The sequence below is a fragment of the Pan troglodytes genome, chromosome 3 (genome assembly GCF_028858775.2).
Source record: "Pan troglodytes isolate AG18354 chromosome 3, NHGRI_mPanTro3-v2.0_pri, whole genome shotgun sequence".
Classification (NCBI taxonomy): domain Eukaryota; kingdom Metazoa; phylum Chordata; class Mammalia; order Primates; family Hominidae; genus Pan; species Pan troglodytes.
Window position 1 is genome coordinate 132659041 of NC_072401.2, and position 13436 is coordinate 132672476.

The 13436-nt window shown below is 34.0% G+C and overlaps 1 long non-coding RNA gene across 1 annotated transcript in view; it reads left to right on the plus strand.

Moving 5' to 3' along the window:
• The window catches only part of LOC129143769 (uncharacterized), a 150770-nt gene that overhangs the window by 105355 nt on the left and 31979 nt on the right, over window positions 1-13436 (plus strand). The window lies entirely within an intron of this gene.

Consider the following 13436-nt stretch of genomic DNA (forward strand, 5'->3'; position numbering starts at 1 on the left):
CATAAAACCACCAGGTCTCGTGAGAACTCACTCACTGTCATGAACTCACTGTCATGAGAACTGCGTGGAGGTAACTGCCCCCATGATTCAATTACCTCCCACCTAGTCCCTCCCACGACATGTGGGGAATATGGAAACTACAGTTCAAGATGAGATTTGAGTGGAGTCACAGGCCAACTATATCACTTTGTTTGTTTTTGCCTATGGATATCCAAATATTTCCATATGATTTCCTCAAAAGGCTGTCTTTCTTCCATTGCATAGAATTCCATTTGCCTCTTTGACAAAAATCAATTAAGAATATTTGTGTGGGTCTATTTCTCTGTTTTCGATTCTGTTCCATTTATCTAAATGTCTATCTGTTGTTTAAGACTTAAAATTAAGGTTAATTATAATGTTTATCTTGAAATCTGGGGAAAACCAGAGGCCCTCTTTTCCAGAGTACAACCCACTGTGGCATTGCACAATATGCATTGTCTTCCTTCTTTGGGCTGTGAATATATGTTACTAACAAACTACTATGAAGCTCATCTGTACAGTGTTGGGTGCTGTGTGTTTGACCTGTAGCATAACTTTATGATAGTAAGCTCAAAAACCTAACCATGGGATAAAGAGGTTGAGATCAAAACACTGTATCTCTGACAATACAACACATTTTTGAATTTTGTAGCTATAAAAGTCTTGAAATTGAGTAGACCAATATATCCCACTTTATTATTCTGCTTCAAAATTATTTTAGCTATTCTAGTTCCTTTGTTTTTGCACCTACATTTTAGAATAATATTGTCAATATCCAAGAATTCTTGCTGGAACTTTGATAGACCAATTGTTAAACCCACATACCAGTAGGAGGATAATTGATAGTTTATTGCTATATTGAGTCTTCCAATCCGTGAACAGGCTATTTATCTCCATTTGGTTAGGTCTTATTTTATTTCTTTCATTACCAACTGCATAGTTTCTGCATATAAGTCCTGTAAATGTATTCTTAGTTTTATACCTAAGTATTTTGTTGCTTTGATCTTTTTTAAGCAGTTTTAAATGATACTGCATTTTTAATTTTAACATCAATGTGCTCATTGCTAGTTATAGAAATGCAATTCATTTTTGTAGGTTGGTCTTGTATTCTGTCACCTTTCCAAATAAACCTGCTAGTTCTAGGAACATTTTTAAAAAAGAGAATTATTGGAATTTTCTAGGTAGAAAATTGTGTCATCTGTAAATAGTTTTTCTTATTTGTTTTTGATTTGTATCCCTTCTATTGGTCTTTCTTGACACATTTCACTGACTAGAATTACCAGTACTATGTCAAATAAGAGTGACTAGTTTGGACATATTTTTTCACAATCCTGGTAGAATAAAAGCATTCATTTTTTCATGGTTAAGTATATGACTGGTAGGTTTTATTGAGTTTATTTGTTTTGCTTTGTTTTTTGTAAATCCTCTTTATATAGGAAATTCTACTCTATTTCTATTTTTCTGACATTTCTTAACAAAAATTATGAATGAGTGTTGAATTTTGTCAAATGCTTTTTCTATACCAATTGATATAATCTTGAGATTTATTTTTCTTTCTTATAGTGTTAATATAGTGGGTTACATTTATTGAATTTTGAATATTGATTTAGCCTTCCATGACTGGAATAAACCCCATTTGGTGATGGTATATAATTCATTTTTTTCTTTTTTTTATAAATTTTAATTTCTTTATTAAAAAAATAGAGATCTCACTAAAATGAGGCCTCACTATGTTGCCCAGGCTGGTCTCAAATGCCTGAGTTCAAGTGATCTGCCTGCATCGGCTTCTTAAAGTGCTGAGATTACAAGTGTGAGCCACTGCTCCCAGCCTATAACTCTTTGTGTATAATAATTTTGCATCTATATTAATGAAGAACATTGATCTGTAGATTTTTTGTTTGTACTCTCTATCCCTTGCTTTAGAAGTAGGGTAATATTAACTTCATAAAATGAGTTTGAATTTGTCCCCCTACTTTTGTTTCTGCATGAAATTGTGTAGAATTAGTTATTCCTTCTTAAAATATTCATATAATGCTTTTCTGAAACTATTTGGGCCTTGGAATTTTTAGTGCAAGGAATTTTTAAATTACAAATTTAATATCTCAAGTAGTTACAGGACTATTAACTTTATCTATTTCATATTGAGTGAATTGTGATAGGGTATGCTTTTTGAAGAACTGGTCCAATTCATCTTAATTGTCAAATTTATACATCGATTTGTTTGTAGTATTCCCTTATTATTCATCAATGATGGTATGATAGTCCCTGTTGCCTTCCTGATGGTGATAATTTGTTTTGACATTTTGTCTTTGTCACTCTTGTTAGATGTATGTCCATTGTATTGATTTTCCTCAAGGACCAGCTACTTGTTCGATCATTTTTCTTACTTGCTTTTTTGTTTTTGTTTTTGTTACATTATTTCTGGTCCTATTATTTTCTTCCTTCTGCTTGACTTGTTTTGATATTCTTCTTGGTTCTTGATGTGGAAATTAGATGATTGTTGAAGACAGTTCCTCCTTTTCTAATGTTAATTCTCTTATATTTCTTTTCAGCACTGATTTAGCTGCCTCCCACATATTTTGATATATTACATTTTCACTTTTATTTAGTTCAATTAATTTTTAATTTATAGATTTTTCAAAGAAGTGTTTAGTTTCTAAGTGTTTGGAGACTTCTTATCTTTCCATTATTGATGTTTGGATTGATTCAATTGCATTCATAGATTATATTCTCTATGATATGCTATATCCAGATATGCTTTGTGAGTGTTTGAAAAAAATGTGTCATCTGCTACTGTGGGATTAGGAGTTCTGTAAGTGTAAATTGAACCCTGTTGGTTGATAATTTTATTGATTTTTTTCTATATTCTTGCTAATTTTCTAATTATTATATCAATTGCTGAGAGAGGGGTGTTGAAATTTCCAACAGTAATTGTGGATTTATCTATTCATTTTATCAGTGTTTGCTTGATATACTTTACATGTCTGTTGTTTGGTGCATAAACATTAGGACTGAGGTCCTGTGTGTGGAATGACCCTTTTACGACCTTATCTAGTGTCCCTTTTAGACTGGTCATTTTCTATGCTCTGAAATCTACTTTACCTGACATTAATATAGCCTGTTTAGCTTTCTTTTGGTTAATGTAACACATTAATCAAATTAATACATACAAAGTACAATCAGCCCTCTATCAGTGGTTCTGCATCCATGGATTCAACCAACCTCAGAAAATATTTTAGACAACAATAAAATGGGGCTGGGTGCAGTGGCTCACGCCTGTAATCCCAGACCTTTGGGTGGCTGAGGCAGGTGAATCACCTGAGGTCAGGAGTTCGAGACCAGGCTGGCCAACATGGTGAAACCCCATCTTTACTAAAAATACAAAAATTAGCTTGGCATAGTAGCAGGTGGCTGTAATCCCAGCTACTTGGGGGGCTGAGACAGGAGAATAGCTTGAGCCCAGGAGGCAGAGGTGGCAATGAGCAGAAATGGTGCCATTGCACTCCAGTGTGGGTGACAAAGCAAGACTCCATCTCAAAAAATAAATAAATAAAGGAAAACAATAAAATGACAATACAACAATAAAATAATACAAATAAAAAACACGTTATAATACAAATACGAACTGTCTACCTAGCTTTTAATTGTATTTGGTATTATAAGCAATCTGGTGATGACTTAAAATACATGGAAGAAATTTATGTTGGTTATCTGCAAACACTCCACCACTTTATAAGGAATTTGTGCTTCCAACAGATTTTGGTATCCAGGAAGTCCTAGAACCAATCTCTCATAGGTATCAAGAGATAACAGTATATCTCTATATAGGTATTTTAGTGTTTTCTCTAGGTATTAATTTATAAATGTATAACATTGCAGTCTACTCGTGTTGGCATTTTACCAATTTGAATGAAATATAGAGACCTTACACTTTATATGCTATTGTTTTTCTCTATTAAATAATTGTAAAAACTATATTCCACATACATTCAGAAGCACATCAGACAGTGTTATAATGTTTGCTGGAACTGTCAAACATAATTTAGAAGACTGAGAAAAGGAGGAAAATATGGTGTCTTCATTTATATTTTTACTCTTTCTCTTTGTTCATTCTTCCTTGTATGTTCCAAGGTCCCTTGTAACAGTTACTTTTTCTGTTTAGAGAACTTCCTTTAACCATTCTTTTAAGTAGTTGACTGTTCTTTTCTTTTAGCACTTGAGAAAAACTGTTATGTGACTTCCTTTGGCCTGTTGTTTTCTGATGAAATTCACCATAATCTGAACTGTTTTTCCCTATATGTAATTTGTTGCTTTTATCTTACTGTGGTCAAAAGCATTTTTTTTTTGTCTTTCAAAAGCTTGACTATGTCTTAGCATAGATTTGTTTAGATTTATTGTGGTTTTGATTCACTCAGCTTCTTGACTGTAGTTTTCTTTTACCAAGTTTGGGGGGTTTTCAGCAATAATCTCTTGGAATTTATTTTCAGCTCCCCTGTTCTTTCTCCTTGTTTCTTTAACTCTGATGCCACAAATGTTCAAATTTTTGTTATAATTTCCCCTGTCCCTGAGGGTTTTCTTCAGTCTATTTTATCTCTGTTTTTGATTTTGGGTAATCTGTGGGGAATTTGCACTATTCTATGTTCCAGGTAACTTTCTTTTGTCTTTTTCATTCTGCTGTTGAGCCATTCCATTAAGTTTTATTGTAGATTAGTTATTACATTTTTTAGAACTAAAGTTTTTATGTGGTTCTATACCTCTTCCAATTCTTCATTTAAAATCTGTTTTTTTCATATATTTCATTTGTGTTTATAAATATGCTTATTGAAACATTATTGTGACTACTGCTATCTTTGATAACTCTGACATGTCTTTTATTTAGGTGTTGGCAAATAGTCAATGTCTTTTTTTCATTCAAGCTGAGATTTTTCTGGATGTTTGTATAGCAAGTAATTTTCAACTGACGGCTGACATTTTGTCTAATGTGGTATGAGGGTCTGTATCTTCGTTAAACCTACTGCTTTAGCTGACTTTCTCTGACACAGCAATAACAGGGGAAGGGAATACACAGGCTCCTTATTGCTAAGTGGGGGTAGATGTTTACATTCTGCCCTCAGCCTGTGTTGACATCTGAGAAGGATATTTATGACTACTGCTGAGCTACGGTGGGATTTAGGGCTCCCAGTTTGGCCTCCACTGATACACCTTGGTTGGGATGGTTAGAAGTGCCTCTTCACTACACCCCATGTGGCCACTGCAAAGGCTGTAAGAGTTAGGGAGGTTAGTGAAAGACCCGATTTCCCCAGTAGGCCTTTTTGACCTACTCCAGTATTTTGGGAGAGAGGTGCCTCATTATTGTGAAGTGGGATTGGAAATATGAGCCTTTTACCATGTTGTTTCCATTGACCCCATGCACGACTGGGCCTTTGTTAGTGCCTGACAGGTATGAAAGTCTCAGCTATCTGTTCTGTATTCTAGGGCTTTATCCCAGCAGAGGTGTCACTCATTACAAGATTTTTTTGTGTGTGTGGAATATACTTGTAGTAGAGTAGTTGTTTCAAAATATTTTGTCTTGCTAGGATGCTACTATCTTGCTCCATAAGATAGAGATAACTGGCTTTTTAGGGTGGCTTTTTGTTTGTTTTATGTGTGTCGGCGGGTGGAGGGGCTGTTAGGGCCTCTTGGCTTTTCTAGGTTGCCTGATATTTTAGCTCCAAGTCTATGATTAAAAGGCAAAAGCAAACCCAAATATTTCACCACTATTTCATTCCTTGATTTCCAAAGCACCTAGCCAGTTTGCTTTCTTCTCTCCACATTTTAGAGTCTGTTTTATATATAACGCCCAGGGTTTTCCAGTTGTACTTGAAGGAAATAAAAGGTAGAAGATTATTCACTTCGTATTCCCTGAAAAAAGTGAGGCTAAATGTTGCCTTGTTGTTAATCATAAAAAAAAGAAAAAACACTAAAATATATATCAATAAGAAATGAATGAATAAACATTGGTATATGTACACAATGACTTATATTTCTACAGTGATAATAAATGAGCTTCACACATAAAAACACAAATTAATTTATAAAATGTTAATTAGTAAAAGGTTGTTTATGCTGTAATGTTTGAATGTTCAAAAATAAGCCAGAAAATCAAATATGTTTGTTTAAAGATACATGCATATTTGGTACCCATGTATGCAATTACATATGTAGGTAATTCTTATTATGGAAGTAGAAAAATGAAGAGAAAGAAAGATAGTGGAAAAGAGAGAGAATGAGAAAAAGCCTATGAGAAAAATAATTCAGTATGGGCTTTGTCTCTGAGAGGATCAAAAAGACGGAATCCATGACAAATACAAGGAACTTTAATAGTTCTAGTAATATTTCATTTCTTTAGTTGGGTACTATAATCATAATTTTGTTAATATTACTATTAATTATAACATGCATACATGCGTTATAAATTTATTTTTATATATTACCCATTAAATAATAAAAATAACAACTTCACGCATTACTGGAATTAATTTTATAAACATGGTGTAATGAATTTTGGATTTACAGAATACTTAGAGTATAAACCAATTATTATAAAATTTTAAAGATATGCAAGAAATATGTCATTAGGAGAAATTTATAGTATAAATATAAGCATGAAGTATAAATGTAATTTAATATGGATAGTTAACACTATATTAAAGATGATTACTAATTATAGACATAAGGAGAGAGGTTATAATTTGGAGATAATTCACAAGGGAATTTCAGTGTTTTGCTGGTGTTTGCAATTACTGAGGTCAATGTTTTTTTCTATTACCTTTGTATATTTCTGTACATCTAAAATATCTAAAAATGCAATCTTTGCTGCAAGTTAAAAAAAATAAATTTCTGAATTCACTGCACTGGCAAAATATACTTGTTCTTAGTCACATGGTACCCTGAATATACTTACTTTATGGAAAATGTATCTTACAAAGCTATTCTTCATTTTTTACATGATAATTTATTATGTAACTTGATGTTGAAGAGTTCAGTATAAATTTAGATCCAGCTTAAATACAAGTACTCCAGAAAATACCTTCTAAGTGAATCTATAAAGATAACTTGGTGATGTGTTGGTTTGATTCGCTAGGCTTTTCTAATTGTCAGCTCTCACTAAATGTCACTGAAGCTGAAGCAGCTAAGTCTTGAGTCTTGAATTGCAGAATCTTCATTTTGGGAAAAAGAATTATAACCAGCTTTTGGTTTAACAGGTGAAACCTCACAAAAATGTTATTTATATTGATATCTACTGATTACAATATATTCAGGATCTGTCTTCTACCAAGTTTTATTTTCTCTTGAACGAGATGGAATTTATATTCCTTAAACATCTACCAAATGGTTCCTTTAATAAAAGAAGATTCACAAGGTCATGGACTTCAACTTGATCATTACTAGCTGTATTATTATATTAGCTATATTATCATACTAACTGTATTATTTTGCAAAACATGCAATGTTTATAAATATCTCAACTTCTCCGATTATCCACATCTTCAAAAAAATTGTTACTATCACAAGATTGTTGTTAAATTTAATTTAGGAAAGGCATGTGAAGTCCTCCTTAATAAATTGTTCCTAAATAACCATTCCTATATATAACTGTTTCTATATATAAATATAAACAATATAAATTTTTCCTATATATAAGTGCTATAGTTATATAAAATTGTAATTAAGTTATTCTGACAAATTCTGAAATAAATATATAGGCCTATAGAGTTAAACATTTAGAAAAGTTTTATAACATTAATGTAAAACTTTAAAAATACGTAATTACTTTCATTGTATTTGAATGAGGACTTTATTGATATGAACTTCTCTGTGTTTCTATTTCAAGGCAGAGTACTTGGTTGCCTGCATAACTGTTACGTACTGGTGTTATGTACTGGTGTTAAATAGATTTCTGCGAGGTGTAGTTCTAACTCTAAATATGTATAGCCTATTAAAATTTCTTTTATTTAGTTAGAAAGACATTATGTGTATGTTGATGAAAATTAGGAGAAGGAATCATAATGAGTCAGAAATGCACTGAGAAAAGACAGAACAGCATTAAGTCTGCAGTGAAAAGGAGCACATATAGTTATAAGTAACAGAACTAATGTGAGCTTAGTGTCCAGAACAAGATAACTTTCAAATAAATTGTTTGAAAGACAAAAGTAGAATATTAGCTATTTCAGCAGTAAGGCAGAGAAGTACAGGATATCTCTGTGCAGCTGTGGGATTTTATGAAATTCTGGTTACCTGGATCAGCACATAGCGTAAGGTTTCACTTGTATTAAAATGCTGTTTTCTCTCCTCTATTCTATAAAACCATTGGCTTTGAAGACTCTATTTTCAAATCCATTTCTTTCTGTTAAGCTTTCTATTCCATCTGATTTTTTCTTTCAAAGGAATGACTTGCATGTGTCATAGTTATAGGCATCGGACACCAAACAAATGAGATGGGAGCCAAATAATAATTTTTACAGTTTATGGTATTAAGTATGATGTGGCTCATTCCCCAAAAAGTAGATGGTTATTATTATTGCTGGTGAAATTATAGCTCCTGTTAGTTAAATTTGTTAATGTAAATTACACAGAAATATGCAATATAACATAACTTTATTAACTAACCTAAATATACAATATAAACTGGAATATAAAGTCAATAGATGGCATACATTTATTATTAATTCATGTCCTGAACATTGTTTTTACTTTAAGTCTATTTTTCTATAGTTAATAGAGTATAGTAAACCAATTTTGTCTTTGTTATTTGTCAGTAAAATATTTCTACCCTAATACTTTATTTATAAAATAGGGACAATATACTTACCTAACTGAAAGTATTATTTTGAAATTAAATCTGTAAATATGTATAAAGTGCTTCAAATATCTTCATTTTTCAATGTATAGATATTTTTATATTTTAGGTGTGTTTCTTGCTAAATTAATTTAGATGTATTTAAATTTATCTGGCTAATTATTCTAATGCTTTATGGGTATTTCTGTCTTTATTAAATTATTTTGCATTTATTATTAATATTGGTATTTTACTTTTACAATCTTATATTTGCTACTTACCATTTTTTTTTTTTTTTTACCATTTAAATTCCATGCACCTCGCTGCTCTTCTTTTTTTTTTTTATTTTTTTTTATTTTTTATTTTTTTGAGATGGAGTTTCACTCTTGTTGCCCAGGCTGGAGTGCAACAACGCAATCTCGGCTCACCACAACTTCCACCTCCTGGGTTCAAGCAATTATCCTGCCTCAGCTTCCCGAGTAGCTGGGATTATAGGCATGTGCCACCATGTCTGGCTAATTTTGTATTTTTAGTAGATATGGGGTTTCTCTATGTTTGTCAAGCTGGTCTCAAACTCCCAATCTCAGGTGATTTGCCTGCCTCGGTCTCCCAAAGTGCTGAGATTTCAGGCGTGAGCCATTGTGCCTGACCGTTTTTGCCTTCTTTAAATGGTCATATTTCTTAATTTCTTTTTTTCTTCTAATGTGACTTTAAAATTGACATTCTATTGTTTAAATTATTTCATTTATTTTTCTCAACTATAGTTGACTTAAGATATGTATTAGTCTGTTCTCACATTTCTATAAAGAAATACCCAAGACTGGGTAATTTATAAAGGAAAAAAGCTTAATTGACCCACAAAAGCAATAAGGCCCTGGGCCTGGCCCAGGAAACCATTTTTTTCTCCTAGGCCTCTGGGCCTCTGTTGGGGGGTGCTGCTGTGAAGACCTCTGACATGCCCTGGAGACATTTTTTCCTATTGTCTTGTCAGTTAACATTTGGCTCTTTGTTACTTATGCAAATTTCTGTAGCTGGCCTGAATTTCTCCCCAGAAAATGGATTTTTCTTTTCTATTAAATTCCCAGGCTGCAAATATTTCAAACTCTTATTCTCCTCTTCCCTTTGTTTCTTTTGTTTGTTTGTTTGAGATGGGGTCTTGCTCTGTCACCCAAGCTGGAGTGCCATGGCGCAATCTCAGCTTACTGCAACCTCCACCTCCTGCGTTCAAGCAATTCTCCTTCCTCGGCCTCCTGAGCAGCTGTGATTACAAATGTGTGCCACCATGCCCCGTTAATTTTTGTATTTTTAATAGGGACAGGGTTTCACCATGTCGGCCAGGCTGGTTTTGAACCCTTACCTCAGGTGATTCCCCTGCCTTGGCCTCCCAAAATGCCAGGATTACTGGCATGAGCCACCACACCCAGCCTTTGCTTTCCTTTTAAACATATGTTCTAATTTCAAGCCATCTCTTTGTGAACGCATAAAATTGAAGACTTTCAAAATCAACCAGGCCACCTCTTTAATGATTTGCTGCTTAGAAATTTCTTCTGCCAGATGCCTTAAATCATCTCTCTCAAGTTCAAATTTCCACAGATCTCTAGGGCAGGGGGAAAATGGCACCAGTCTCTTTGCTAAAGTGTAGTGAGTCACCTTTATTCCAGTTTCCAACAAGTTTCTCATCCCTTTCTGAGACAACCTGAGCCTGGACTTTATTGTCCATATCACTATCACCATTTTGGTCAATGCAATTCAACAAGTCTCTAGGAAGTTTTAAACTTTGCCACATCTTCCTGTCTTCTTCTGAGCCCTCCAAACTGTGTTTCAACCCTTGCCCGTCATACAGTTCCAAAGTCACTTCCACATTTTTGGGTATCTTTACAGCAGTACCCCACTCTCTGCAGTACCAAGCACTGTATTAGTCTGTTCTCAGAATGCAATAAAGAAATACCCAAGACTTGGTAATTTACAGAGGAAAAAATCTTAATGGACTCACAGTTCCACATGGCATGGGGTGAGCCTCAGGAAACTTACAGTTGTGACAGAAGGTGAAGGGGAAGCAGGGACGTTCTTCACATGGTGGCAGGAGAGAGAAAAGTGAGGAGTAAAGGGGAAATAACCCCTTATATATCCAGCAGATCTCATGAGAAATCACTCACTATGACTAGAACAACATGGGGGAAAACTCCTCCATAATCCAATCGCCTCCCACCAGGTCTCTCCCTAGACACATGGGGATTATGAGGATTACAACCCAAGATGAGATTTGGGTGGGCATACACCAAACTATGTCAAGGTGTTTAAGTGTAATTGATTTTTCTATCCCCTTCCAGAGTAGGACAATGTGTTTAGAATGCTTAAACTCTAATATTCACACCTCCAGTGTTACATATTCTATACTACATTAGCTAACATTTAATTTCATCTAAATTTTAAAACAAATCATTTAATATTTATTTTTGTAGTTAATGATAATTTAAATTAAATAGTCAGTTTATATCGGGGGAACCAGCCCCCAATATATCAACGTAGGTCGTTTTCTATTTTCCCTAAGTGTCAGCCAGTCTGAGAAATAAAGAAAAAGAGTACAAAGAGAGAAATTTTACAGCTGGGCCTCCGGGAGTGACAACACATATCGGCAGGTTCCATGATGCCCCTTGAGCTGCAAAACCAGCAAGTTTTTATTAGGGATTTCAAAAGGGGAGGGGGTATGAACAGGGAGTAAGTCACAAAGGTCACATGCATCAAAGGGCAATAAAAGATCACAAGGGCAGGAGGGCAGAGAAAGATCACAAGGCCAGGGTGAAATTAGAATTACGGATGAGGTTCCATGTCCTGCTGGGCACGTATTGTCTTGATAAACATCTTAACAGGAAACAGAGTTCGAGAGCAGACAACGGGTCTGACTAGAATTCACCAGGCTGGAATTTCCCAATCCTGGTAAGCCTGAGGGCACTGCAGGAGACCAGGGCATATTTCATCCCTTATCTTCAACTGCATAAGGCAGACACTCCCACAGTGGTCATTGATGGGCCTACCCCTGGAAATGCATTCCTTCCCCAGGGTCATTCCTTGCTGGGAAAACAATTCAGCGATATTTCTCCTATTTACTTTCTGCAAGAAGAAAAATATGACTCTATTCTGCCCGACCCCACAGGAAGTCAGACCTTAAGGTTATCTTCCCTTGTTCCCTGAAGATTGCTGTTGTTCTTTTCTTTTTTAGGGTGCCCTGATTTCATATTGTTCACACGTTTTACAAACAATTTGTACAGTTAATGCAATCATCACAGGGTCCTGAGGCAACATACATCCTCATCTCATGAAGATGATGGGATTAAGAGATTAAAGTAAAGACAGGCATAGGAAATTATAAGAGTATTGATTGGGGAAGTGATAAATGTCCATGAAATCTTCACAACTTATGTTCAGAGATTGCAGTAAAGACAGATGTAAGAAATTATAAAAGTTTTAACTTTGGAAACTGATAAATGTCCATGAAATTTTCACAACTTATGTTCTTCTGCCATAGCTTCAGCCAATCCCTACATTCAGAGTCCCTGACTTCCTGCAACAAGTTTATAAGTAACATGCCTTAACAACTGTGAATTCATTTTATTGTAATATACAGAGTACATTTTCTTTTCTGTTGTAATATATTTTCTCCATGTATTATTTGAAAGCCTCAGAATAATAAAATCCCAGATTTTGAATCTGTTGAAACTATCCTTAGACTCATTCTCAGCCATTCTTATAGATAAACTAGGTTTATTGGTAATTTAGATATATAATATTTTAATCATTAATTCATATTTTTCTCTCTCATATCTCCTAAAATGTTCTCTGTATTTGAGGTTCTGCAGTATCTCTATAAAACATCTAGGTGTAGATTTGTTTTATTGTTTAACTGGTGTGGGCCTCCATGTAATCCTATATTGAGAAGTCTCCTGCTTTTTTTTTTAATTTCTGCATTGTTTTCTAGTGATTTTAAAAAATATTATTGATTCTTTTAAATTCTCCTTTTTAAAATCAGTCTGAAACATTTGTAAGATAGATATTGTAACAATTCATTCTGTCCCCAATGTTTACTTACCTTTCATTTCTAAACAAAGTACACCTTTTTTGCCTCACTTATGAAACTCTAGATTTAAAAAAAAAGAACTATCAAGCAAAAATTTAACCCCGACTGAGTAGCTCCAGAGGCTTGAGGTTTAACCATTATGCTCTTGAGAGTAAAATATGAATCTCACATGAATTCTTGGTTAACTCTTGTATTAATCTGCAAAACAGCCTTGCCATTTTTCTAATTTACACAGTGAAAGCAATATTCAGAGGGATTATTGAAATTGTTCTAGGTCATATGACTAGTAATTGACTTTTACTCAGGTCTACTTTGAACAATAGCCTGAATTCTTTTTAGTACTCCACGTTTTGTGCACTTCATATTCTTTAGGGTCTTACTCTCAATTATAGATGAAAAAGGAAGCACTGTTCCATATTTATGAGAAAGACCTGTGGAGATACTTAAGACTATGAGAATGTGTTTGCATGTTTTAATGCTTTCCATTAGGTGAAAAGAACAGGGGTAAGACCTGTGTCACTCCCA